The sequence below is a fragment of the Arachis hypogaea genome, chromosome 20 (assembly GCF_003086295.3).
Source record: "Arachis hypogaea cultivar Tifrunner chromosome 20, arahy.Tifrunner.gnm2.J5K5, whole genome shotgun sequence".
Lineage (NCBI taxonomy): Eukaryota > Viridiplantae > Streptophyta > Magnoliopsida > Fabales > Fabaceae > Arachis > Arachis hypogaea.
The window spans coordinates 102,722,167-102,734,776 of NC_092055.1; the positions used below are offsets into that span (position 1 = coordinate 102,722,167).

At 40.3% G+C, this 12,610-nt stretch overlaps 2 non-coding genes across 2 annotated transcripts; both read right to left on the minus strand.

The window, feature by feature from the left end:
* Positions 1–964: 964 nt before the first annotated feature.
* On the minus strand, positions 965–1,072 carry LOC112787941 (small nucleolar RNA R71). The gene has a single exon (XR_003195327.1). It is a non-coding gene; the product is annotated as a small nucleolar RNA R71 (small nucleolar RNA).
* A 10,062-nt stretch (positions 1,073–11,134) lies between these two features.
* LOC112787359 (small nucleolar RNA R71) lies at positions 11,135–11,238 on the minus strand. Its single transcript, XR_003194777.1, has one exon. It is a non-coding gene; the product is annotated as a small nucleolar RNA R71 (small nucleolar RNA).
* Positions 11,239–12,610: the final 1,372 nt, after the last annotated feature.

Genomic DNA, 12,610 nt, shown 5'->3' on the forward strand with positions numbered 1-12,610 from the left:
TTTTTGTTTGTTTCTTAACTTTTTCAAAACTACCTAACTAACTCTCTCTCTCTCTAATTTTCGAAAATATCTCCCCCTTTTTCAAAAATTTCTTTTTAATTAACTAATTATTTTTATTTTTATTTTTATTTTTATTTCAAAAAAAATTTTTTTCGAAAAATACTAACAAATTTTCAAAAACCAATTTTCAAAAATCACTAACTCCTTTTCAAAATAATTTTCGAAAATTATCCCTCCCCCATCTCATTCTATTTATTCATTCATATCCTAACATCTCATCTCACATCTCTTCCATTCTCACAGTTGTGTTTCTTCCTTTATATTACATTCTTTGTTTCCCCCTTTTCTTCCACTCACAAAGGGATCCCTATACTGTGGTATAAAGGATCTCTATTATTATTATTATTTTTCTGTGCCTTCTTCTTTGCATATGAGCAGGAGCAAGGACAAGAACATTATTGTGGAAGCAGATCCAGAACCTGAAAGGACTCTGAAGAGAAAATTAAGAGAAGCTGAAATACAACAATCCAGAGATAACCTTTCAGAAATTTTCGAACAGGCAGAGGAGATGGCAGCCGAAAATAATAATAATGTAAGGAAGATGCTTGGTGACTTTACTGCACCTAATTCCAATTTATATGGAAGAAGCATCTCCATTCCTGCCATTGGAGCAAACAACTTTGAGCTGAAACCTCAATTAGTTTCTCTGATGCAGCAGAACTGCAAGTTTTATGGACTTCCATCTGAAGATCCTTTTCAGTTTTTAACTGAATTCTTGCAGATATGTGATACTGTTAAGACTAATGGAATAGATCCTGAAGTCTACAGGCTCATGCTTTTCCCTTTTGCTGTAAGAGACAGAGCTAGATTATGGTTGGATTCTCAACCTAAAGACAGCCTGAACTCTTGGGATAAGCTGGTCACGGCTTTCTTAGCCAAGTACTTTCCTCCTCAAAAGCTGAGCAAGCTTAGAGCTGATGTTCAAACCTTCAGGCAGAAAGAAGGTGAATCCCTCTATGAAGCTTGGGAAAGATACAAACAGTTGACCAAAAAGTGTCCTTCTGACATGCTTTCAGAATGGACCATCCTAGATATATTCTATGATGGTCTGTCTGAGTTATCTAAGATGTCATTGGATACCTCTGCAGGTGGATCCATTCACCTAAAGAAAACGCCTGCAGAAGCTCAAGAACTCATTGACATGGTTGTTAATAACCAGTTCATGTACACTTCTGAAAGGAATCCTGTGAGTAATGGGACGCCTATGAAGAAGGGAGTTCTTGAAGTTGATACTCTGAATGCCATATTGGCTCAGAATAAAATATTGACTCAGCAAGTCAATATGATTTCTCAGAGTCTGCATGGAATGCAAGCTGCATCCAACAGCACTCAAGAGGCATCTTCTGAAGAAGAAGCTTATGATCCTGAGAACCCTGCAATAGCAGAGGTAAATTACTTAGGTGAACCTTATGGAAACACCTATAACTCATCATGGAGAAATCATCCAAATTTCTCATGGAAGGATCAAAAGCCCCAACAAGGCTTTAATAATGGTGGAAGAAACAGGTTTAGCAATAGCAAGCCTTTTCCATCATCAACTCAGCAACAGACAGAGAACTCTGAACAAAATGCTTCTAATTTAGCAAATCTAGTCTCTAATCTATCTAAGGCCACTGTAAGTTTTATGAATGAAACAAGGTCTTCCATTAGAAATCTGGAAGCACAAGTGGGCCAGCTGAGTAAAAGGATCACTGAAATCCCTCCTAGTACTCTCCCAAGCAATACAGAAGAGAATCCAAAAGGAGAGTGCAAGGCCATTGACATAAGCGCCATGGCCGAACCTGTGAGGAGAGAAGAGGACGTGAATCCCAAGGAGGAAGACCTCCTGGGACGTCCAGTGGTCAATAAGGAGCTTCCCTCTGAGGAACCAAGGGACTCTGAGGCTCATCTAGAGACCATAGAGATTCCATTGAACCTCCTTATGCCCTTCATGAGCTCTGATGAGTATTCCTCTTCTGAAGAGAATGAGGATGTCACTGAAGAGCAAACTGCCAAGTTTCTTGGTGCAATCATGAAGCTGAATGCCAAATTGTTTGGCATTGATGCTTGGGAAGTTGAACCTGCCTTGTTCATCAATGAACTAAGTGATCTGGATCAACTGACATTGCCTCAGAAGAGACAGGATCCTGGAAAGTTCATAATACCCTGTACCATAGGCACCATGATCTTTAAAGCTCTGTGTGACCTTGGTTCAGGAATAAACCTCATGCCCCTCTGTGTAATAGAGAAACTGGGAATTTATGGGGTGCAAGCTGCTAAAATCTCACTAGAGATGGCAGACAGCTCAAGAAGACAGGCTTATGGACAAGTAGAAGATGTATTAGTAAAGGTTGAGGGCCTTTACATACCTACTGATTTCATAGTCCTAGATACTGGAAAGGAAGAGGATGAATCCATCATCCTAGGAAGACCTTTCCTGGCCACAGCAAGAGCTGTGATTGATGTTGACAGAGGTGAAATAGTCCTTCAATGGAATGAGAACTCCCTTGTATTCAAAACTCAAGGATCTCCCTCTGCAACCATGGAGAGGAAGCTTGAAAAGCTTCTCTCAAAGCAGAGTCAACCAGAGCCCCCACAGTCAAACTCTAAGTTTGGTGTTGGGAGGCCACAACCAAACTCTAAGTTTGGTGTTAAACTCTCATATCCAAACTCTAAGTTTGGTGTTGGAGAGTTTCAACAAAGTTCTGCACATCTGTGAGGCCCCATGAGAGCCCACTGTCAAGCTATTGGCATTAAAGAAGCGCTTGTTGGGAGGCAACCCAATGTTTATCTAATTCTTATTTTTATTATTTTTCATGTTTTCTTAGGTTCATGATCATGTGGAGTCACAAAATAAATAAAAAATTGAAAACGGAACCAAAAACAGTAGAAGAAAAATCACACCCTGGAGGAGCATCTGTCTGGCGTTCAAACGCCAGAACAGAGCATAGTTCTGGCGCTGAACGCCCAGAATGGGAGCATCCTGGCGCTGAACGCCCAGAACAAGCATGGTTCTGGCGTTCAACGCCAGAAATGGCAGCAAAGGGGCGTTGAACGCCCAAAATGGGCACCAACCTGGCGCTGAACGCCCAGAGTTGTGTGCAAGGGCATTTTACATGCCTAAATTGGTGCAGGGATGTAAATGCCTTGACACCTCAGGATCTGGGACCTCACAGGATCACCTCAGGATCTGTGGACCCCACAGGATCCCCACCTACCTCCACTCACTCTCTTCTCTCTTCTCAATCATCCTCTATTCCCAATAAACACTCTTCCCTATTAACTCTTTACCATTCACATCCAAACACCCACTTTCCTTCAAAATTCAACATCTCTTTCCCACCCAATCCCACCCATATGGCCGAATACACATCTCCCTCCATCTCCTCCATATCTTCTCCTTATTCTTCTTTTCTTTCTTCTTTTGCTCGAGGGCGAGCAACATTCTAAGTTTGGTGTGGTAAAAAGCATAGCTTTTTTGTTTTTTTCCATAACCATTGATGGCACCTAAGGCCAGAGAAGCCTCTAGAAAGAGGAAAGGGAAGACAAAAGCTTCCATCAAGGGTCTATAGCTCAGTGGTAGAACATTTGACTGCAAATCAAGAGATCCCTGAGATACCTCAGGGGATACATTTTCTTCCACACAATTATTGGAAGCAACTAAGGGTGGAACATCAAGAGCACTCCATCATCCTTCATGAAATCAGAGAAGATCTAAAAGCAAAGAAGGAGGAGCAGCAAAGACAAGGAAGAGACATAGAAGAGCTCAAGAACATCACTAAGGTGGACTCATTCCTTGTTCTTACTTTCTCTGTTTTTCATTTTCTATGTTATGTGCTTATCTATGTTTGTGTCTTCATTACATGATCATTAGTAGTAGTGACTTTGTCTTAAAGTTATAAATATCCTATGAATCCATCACCTCTCTTAAATGAAACATGTTTTAATTCAAAAGAACAAGAAGTACATGAGTTTCGAATTCATCCTTGAACTTAGTTTAATTATATTGATGTGGTGACAATGCTTCTTATTTTCTGAATGTATGCTTGAACAGTGCATATGTCTTTTGAAGTTGTTGTTTAAGAATGTTAAATATGTTGGCTCTTGAAAGAATGATGACTAGGAGACATGTTATTTGATAATCTGAAAAATCATAAAAATGATTCTTGAAGCAAGAAAAAGCAGCAAAAAAAAAAAAAAAAAAAAAACAAAGCTTGCAGAAAAAAAAAAGAAAAAAAAAATAGGCGAAAAAAACAGAAAAAAAAAATAGAAAGAAAAAGAAAAAGCAAGCAGAAAAAGCCAATAACCCTTAAAACCAAAAGGCAAGGGCAAATAAAAAGGATCCCAAGGCTTTGAGCATCAGTGGATAGGAGGGCCTAAAGGAATAAAATCCTGGTCTAAGCGGCTAAACCAAGTTGTCCCTAACCATGTGCTTGTGGCGTGTAGGTGTCAAGTGAAAACTTGAGACTGAGCGGTTAAAGTCAAGGTCCAAAGCAAAAAAAAAAAAGAGTGTGCTTAAGAACCCTGGACACCTCTAGTTGGGGACTTTAGCAAAGCTGAGTCACAATCTGAAAAGGTTCACCCAATTATGTGTCTGTGGCATTTATGTATCTGGTGGTAACACTGGAAAACAAAGTGCTTAGGGCCACGGCCAAGACTCATAAAGAAGCTGTGTTCAAGAATCATCATACTGAACTAGGAGAATCAATAACACTATCTGAACTCTGAGTTCCTATAGATGCCAATCATTCTGAACCTCAATGGATAAAGTGAGATGCCAAAACTATTCAAGAGGCAAAAAGCTATAAGTCCCGCTCATTTGATTGAAGCTATGTTTCATTGATAGTTTGGAATTTATAGTATATTCTCTTCTTTTTATCCTATTTGATTTTCAGTTGCTTGGGGACAAGCAACAATTTAAGTTTGGTGTTGTGATGAGCGGATAATTTATACGCTTTTTGGCATTGTTTTTAGTATGTTTTTAGTAGGATCTAGTTACTTTTAGGGATGTTTTCCTTAGTTTTTATGTTAAATTCACATTTCTGGACTTTACTATGAGTTTGTGTGTTTTTCTGTGATTTCAGGTATTTTCTGGCTGAAATTGAGGGACTTGAGCAAAAATCAGATTCAGAGGTTTAAAAAGGACTGCTGATGCTGTTGGATTCTGACCTTCCTGCACTCAAAGTGGATTTTCTGGAGCTACAGAACTCGAAATGGCGCGCTTCTAATTGCGTTGGAAAGTAGACATCCAGGGCTTTCCAGAAATATATAATAGTTCATACTTTGGCCAAGAATTGATGACGTAAACTGGCGTTCAACGCCAGCCTTCTGCCCAAATCTGGCGTCCAGCGCCAGAAAAGGATCCAAAACCAGAGTTGAACGCCCAAACTGGCGTTCAACTCCACAAATGGCCTCTGCACGTGCAACACTCAAGCTCAGCCCAAACACACACCAAGTGGGCCCAGGAAGTGGATTTATGCATCAATTACTTACTCATGTAAACCCTAGTAGCTAGTTTATTATAAATAGGACCTTTTACTAGTCCTTTTGACCATCTTTGGATTACCTTATGATCCTTTGATCACGTTTTAGGGGGCTGGCCATCTCGGCCATGCCTGGACCTTCACTTATGTATTTTCATACGGTAGAGTTTCTACACTCCATAGATTAAGGTGTGGAGCTCTGCTGTTCCTCAAAGATTAATGCAAAGTACTACTGTTTTCTATTCAATTCTTCTTATTTCGCTTCTAAGATATCCATTCGCACCCAAGAACGTGATGAAGGTGATGATTATGTGTGACGCTCATCATCCTTCTCCCTTATGAACGCGTGCCTGACAAACACTTCTGTTCTACATGAATTAAGCTAGAATGAGTATCTCTTAGATCTCCCAACCAGAATCTTCGTGGCGTAAGCTAGAATGATGGCGGCATTCAAGAGAATCCGGAAGGTCTAAACCTTGTCTGTGGTATTCTGAGTAGGATTCAATGATTGAATGACTGTGACGAGCTCCGAACTCGCGATTGCAGGGCATTAGTGACAGACGCAAAAGGATAGTAAATCCTATTCCGGCATGATCGAAAACCGACAGATGAATAGCCGTGCCGTGACAGGGTGCGTGAGCATATTATTCACTGAGAGGATAAGATGAAGCCATTGACAAGGGTGATGCCTCCAGACGATTAGCCGTGCCGTGACAGGGCATTGGATCATTTTCCCGTGAGATGACCGAAAGTAGCCATTGACAGTGGTGATGTATCACATAAAGCCAGCCATGGAAAGGAATGAGACTGATTGGATGAAGATAGCAGGAAAGCAGAGGTTCAGAGGAACGAAAAGCATCTCCATTCGCTTATCTGAAATTCCTACCAATGATTTACATAAGTATCTATATCCCTATTTTATTATATAATATTCGAAAACACCATTATCACTTTATATCTGCCTGACTGAGATTTACAAGGTGACCATAGCTTGCTCCATACCAACAATCTCCGTGGGATTCGACCCTTACTCACGTAAGGTATTACTTGGATGACCCAGTGCACTTGCTGGTTAGTTGTATCGAAGTTGTGACAATTATGTATTGAGATCAGAGCACCAAGTTGCTCACGTTTCCAGGCCTTTGAAGCCATGGATATGTATCACAATTTCGTGCACCAGACTCACGTCCTCCTCACTCTCTCCAGGTTCGGCCATGTTGGTCATGGTTATAGCCTTGCACTCTCTCTTGAGATTTTCTTCTGTATTGCTTGGGAGAGTACTGGGAGGAGTTTCAGTAATCTTCTTACTCAGCTGACCCACCTGTGCCTCCAAATTTCTAATGGAGGACCTTGTTTCATTCATGAAACTTAGTGTGATCTTGGATAGATCAGAGACTATGGTTGCCAGGCTAGAATGGCTCTATTCAGAATTCTCTGTCTGTTGCTGAGAAGATGATGGAAAATGTTTGCTATTGTTAAACCTATTTCTTCCACCATTATTATTAAAGCCTTGTTGAGGCTTCTGTTGGTCCTTCCATGAGAGATTTAGATGATTTCTTCATGAAGGATTATAGGTGTTTCTATAGGGTTCTCCCATGTAATTCACCTCTGCCATTGCAGGGTTCTCAGGATCATAAGCTTCTTCTTCAGAAGATGCTTCTTTAGTACTATTGGATGCAGCTTGCCATCCATTCAGACTCTGAGAAATCATATTGACTTGCTGAGTTAATATCTTGTTCTGAGCCAATATGGCATTCAAAGTTTCAATTTCAAGAACTCTCTTCTTCTGAGGCGTCCCATTATTCACAAGATTCCTCTCAGAGGTGTACATAAACTGGTTATTTGCAACTATTTCAATGAGTTCCTGAGCTTCTGCAGGGGTTTTTAGATGAAGAGATCCTCCTGCAGAATGGTCCAATGACATTTTTGACAACTCAGACAGACCATCATAGAATATACATATGATGCTCCATTCTGAAAGCATGTCAGTAGGACACCTTTTGATCAGTTGCTTATATCTTTCCCGCTTCATAGAGGGATTCTCCTTCCTTTTGTCTGAAGGTTTGGATTTCCACTCTAAGCTTACTCATCTTTTGAGGTGGAAAGAATTTGGCCAGGAAAGCACTGACCAGCTTATCCCAAGAGTTCAGGCTATCCTTAGGTTGTGAATCCAACCATGTTCTAGCTCTGTCTCTTACAGCAAAAGGGAAAAGCATAAGCCTGTAGACCTCGGGATCAACTCTGCTGCATTAGAGAAACTAATTGAGGCTTAAGCTCAAAGTTGTTTGCTCCAATTGCAGGAATTGAGATACTTCTTCCACAGAAGTCAGAAGAGGGTGTAATGAAGTCACCAAGCATCTTCCTTGCGTTGTTGGCATTGTTATTGGGTTCAGTGATGCCAAGGCATCTTAGGCTAGTCTCACTAGCATTTTTCTGTTAGTTTTAGTGGTTTTATGCATTTTCTTGAGCTTAAAGTAACCAAGAATGGTTAAATGAATAACAAAGCAATGAACCATCCAAACAGTATGATTTTGATGCAAATTCCATGAGTTTTTAGTTATATTACTTGAATGCTATGAATGGAAGATTTCTCATGAAATTTTGCAAGACTTTGATGCAATTGTTTGGATGATTTCAGGGAAGAAGAGGCTAGGCAAGGAAGCAACAAAATCAATAAAGGAAGCTTGAATATCACATGTGGAGTTTAAGTTCCAGTTTAAGCTTAAACTGGAGCTTAAACGCCAGAATCATGAAGGCTAAGAAATGCTGGAACTGAAGTTTAACCTCCAGTTTAACCTTAAACTGGAGGTTAAACGCCAGAATGAAAGTCTCACCAAAGAAGCATTTCCACGTTTAACCTCCAGTTTAACCTTAAACTGGAGGTTAAACGCCAGAAGTGGGAAATTCACCATGGGAGCAATTCCACGTTTAAGCTCCAGTTTAACCTCAAACTGGAGCTTAAACGTGTTCGACACAAACTCTCACCAAAGAAGCATTTTCACGTTTAACCTCCTGTTTAACCTTAAACTGGAGGTTAAACGCCAGAAGGAAGAAAGGCACCAAGAGCATTCCACGTTTAAGCTCCAGTTTAACCTTAAACTGGAGCTTAAACGTGTTCGACCAAGTTTTCTCCTCCAGGGTTGCTCTCTCCATTTCCACGTTTAAGCTCCAGTTTAACCTTAAACTGGAGCTTAAACGTGTTCGACACCTCCAGGGCTACCTTTCTCCTCTTCCACGTTTAAGCTCCAGTTTAACCTTAAACTGGAGCTTAAACGTGTTCGACCTCCAGGGCTGCCTTTCCTATCTCCACGTTTAAGCTTCAGTTTAACCTTAAACTGAAGCTTAAACGTGTTCGACTAAGTGACCCTCCAGGGCTGCCTTCTTCCATTTCCACGTTTAAGCTTCAGTTTAACCTAAAACTGAAGCTTAAACGTGCTTCCACAAAAGGCATCACTGGAAGTGTCTGGCGTTTAAGCTGCAGTTTAAGCTTAAACTGCAACTTAAACGCCACTATTAGAAAAGGTTTCTGGGCCAAAAATCTTGCAGTTTAAGTTAGCGTTTGAGCACAAACATTAACTTAAACTTACTCTGGTATGAAACCCAATTGAATATCATGGTTTATGGATTGGGCCTGAAGGATTGATGAGTCTGGAATTTCAATTTGTTGAGTCATGTGTCATTACTTGATTATCACTAAGTTGGCTCAATGAATGTTACAGAATTTGGATCAGCAGCCTCATCAAGATTATGGATCATAAACCCAAAGCAAAAGGAAAGCAGGGAGAGGCCTCAAAGCCCAAGAAACACAACAGAAGCTCAATATAGAAAGTGTATAAATAGGATAGAATTTAAGTTAGGGGGACTTTACTTTTGATTTTTGGGGAAGTTTTCATACCTTTGTAATTGAATTCAGAGCTATGACTCACTAAACCCCTTTCATTGGGTTAGGGAGCTCTATTGTAATTCAATGAATCAATAATAGTTTTATCTTCTTCTTCAATCTTTTCTCTTGAATTTTGTTAGAAAGCTTCTCGATCTAATTCCATTGGGTAGTTGTCTTGGGAAAGAAACTACCCATAATTGGAATCCTTCGGAACCTTAGGAAAGGAATGGAGGATTCATGCTAGAGAAGCTTTCTCACAGTGAATTGGATTGGGGTTTGGATGGATATTGTGACATGTAATCCTACCAAATTGTGGTTCATGAAACTGTGTGGTATAATCAGTGATCGAGCATCATCTCTTCTTATGAACATTTAAACCAAGGGATTGGGAATTTGTTCGTTTTTAGAGAGAATTGGTGAGCCAAGGGATTGGGATCCAATCATATAAGATTGCCAAGCAAAATTCAATGAATGCATTGGTTGAGGAAGGAATAAAAATGTTTTGATTCGGAGATCTCAATATCTCCTAACACCCAATGAATTCCCCATTTCTGATTTCCACTTTCTCTTTACATTCTGCAACTCAATTCATGCAATCACCCCCATTCCCTTTTAATTTCAGCAATTTAGCTTCTCGCTCTTTAATTCATGCAATTTTACATTCCGCAATTCTCATCTAAATCTTGATTCCGCTCAACTAGAACATACTTCTAATCCGAATTGCTCACTCAACCAATCCTTGTGGGATTCGACCTCACTCTATTGTGAGTTTTTACTTGACGATAACCGGTGCACTTGCCGGAAGGAATTTTGCCGATCGTGCAATTCCTAAATCGTAGCATAACAAGTTTATGCGCATCAAGTTTATGGCGCCGTTGCCGGGGATTGGTTTTCGATTGACAATTCTCAAATTGGAAGTTAACTAGATTGAGCATTTTTTTTTGTTTTGATTAATTCAGTACAAGTTACTTGTTGAATTTTAATTTCTGCACTCTGTTACATGCTTTCTTTCTTTATGCCTTTAAATTCAAGCAACTAACTCACTGACTCACTAACTGTTTGAATTAATTCCTTAACTGCTCTAACCATACTCTTCCATTAACCAAGAGTATTTCACTTGTTTGTTGTCTTTGCTGTGTTCTTGTATGACAGGTAGGAGAGGAGAGACATCAACTCCTCCATATACCGAACCAGAGAGGACCCTTCATAGACTTAGAAGGGAAGCAAGAGGGAAGAGAGTACTGGGAGAAGAAGAATCTGAAGGAGAATCTGAGGACAATTTTGAGGAAGCTCTAGATCTCAACATGGATAGAGAAGTTCACAACCATGAGAGAGCTGATGGAAACAATGCCATTCCTGAGAGGAGGGTTCTTAGTTCATACATAAACCCAACCTCTGGGAATTGTGGTAGCAGCATTCAGAAACCACCCATTCAGGCCAACAATTTTGAGCTCAAACCACAGCTAATATCACTTGTGGAGAATCATTGTTCATTTGGTGGGAGTGCTAATGAAGACCCAAACCAACATCTCACAAAATTCCTGAGAATTTGCGACACTGTGAAGTCCAATGGAGTTCAGGAAGATGCCTATAAACTGCTTTTGTTCCCATTTTCACTTAGGGACAAGGCAGCTAAGTGGCTGGAATCATTCCCAAGGGGGAGCCTAACAACATGGGACGAGGTGGAAAGCAAGTTTCTGGCACGTTTCTACCCCCACAAAAGGTCAATAGGCTTCGATCTGAGGTTCAGACTTTTAGACAACAAGATGGTGAAACTCTCTACGAGGCATGGGAGAGATTCAAGGATTTGACAAGGAAATGCCCACCAGACATGTTCCATGACTGGGTGCAATTGCACATTTTCTATGATGGACTCTCTTATGAATCAAGGAAGGCTGTAGACCATTCATCAGGAGGTTCATTAAACAGGAAAAAGACTGTGGAAGAAGCCATTGAAGTGATTGAGACAGTGGCTGAGAATGAGTACTACTATGCATCAGAGAGACACAACACTAAGGGAGTCATGGAGCTGAACCATGTTGATACAATCCTAGCCCAAAACAAGGTGTTTGCCAAGCAACTAGCAGAGCTCACCAGAAATTAGAAACAAAGCAAGTGGCTGCGATACACACACAAATCAAGAGGAAGAAAGCACTGAAGGAGGAGATTGGGAAGAGGCCAATTATGTAGAAATCAACAAAGCAACCATATGATCCACATTCCAACACTTACAACCCAGCTGGAAAAACCACCCAAACTTGGGTGGGGAAACCAGCAAAACCAACATAACAAGTCCACATACCAAAACTCCAACCAAAGATCATACCAAGCCACACAAAACACTTACTCCCAACCATCATATCAAGGCCAAAATAATCGACCCACCCAATCTAATCCGAACCAACAATTTCAAGATCAATTAAACAGGATAGAAGGAATGCTTGCAACCATGGGTCAAGACATAACGAATTGAAAGCTTTTAAGGAAGAATAATTTCCAACTTGCAAAACCAAGGAGCTGCCACCAGAAGTTAGAAAATCAAATTGGGTATTGTATAAGCAAATCCCTGGGCCAAGTTTTCTATGCTCAAGCTATTGCAAGGAGAATTAAAGCCATAACCCAGAATGGAAAAAAGCTAAAGAATCTCAATGAACCAAGGATGAAGCAAAGAAAATGTGAAGACAAGAACAGGACAATCTTTACATGTCTGCAACAAGAAAAAGAAAAATCTAAGCCTAACAAAGCACATATCTCAACGTTTGATGAAAGGTGAAAAGGATGGCCAATTCTCCAGATTTTTGGAGATTTTCAAGAAGCTTCAAATCAACATTCCGTTTGCTGAGGCAATAGAGCAAATGCCACTCTATGCAAATCTTAAAGGAATTAATGACCAAAAGAGAAGCTGGAGAAATGAGGAAACTGTGTTGTTGACTGAAGAATGCAGTGCCATCATTCAACACAAATTGCCTCAGAAACTGAAGGATCCAGCAGTTTTCAAATCCCCTGCATCATAGAGAAGTCATGGTGGAGAAGCCTTGTGTGACTTAGGGCCAGTATCAATTTGATGTCTCTAACAATGATGAGAAGAATGGAGATTGAGGAAGCCAAACCAACAAGAATGCCCTCCAATTGGCAGATCGAACCTTTAAATTCCCTCATGGATAGTGAAGATTTGTTGTAAAATGGAGATTTCATATTCCCTGCC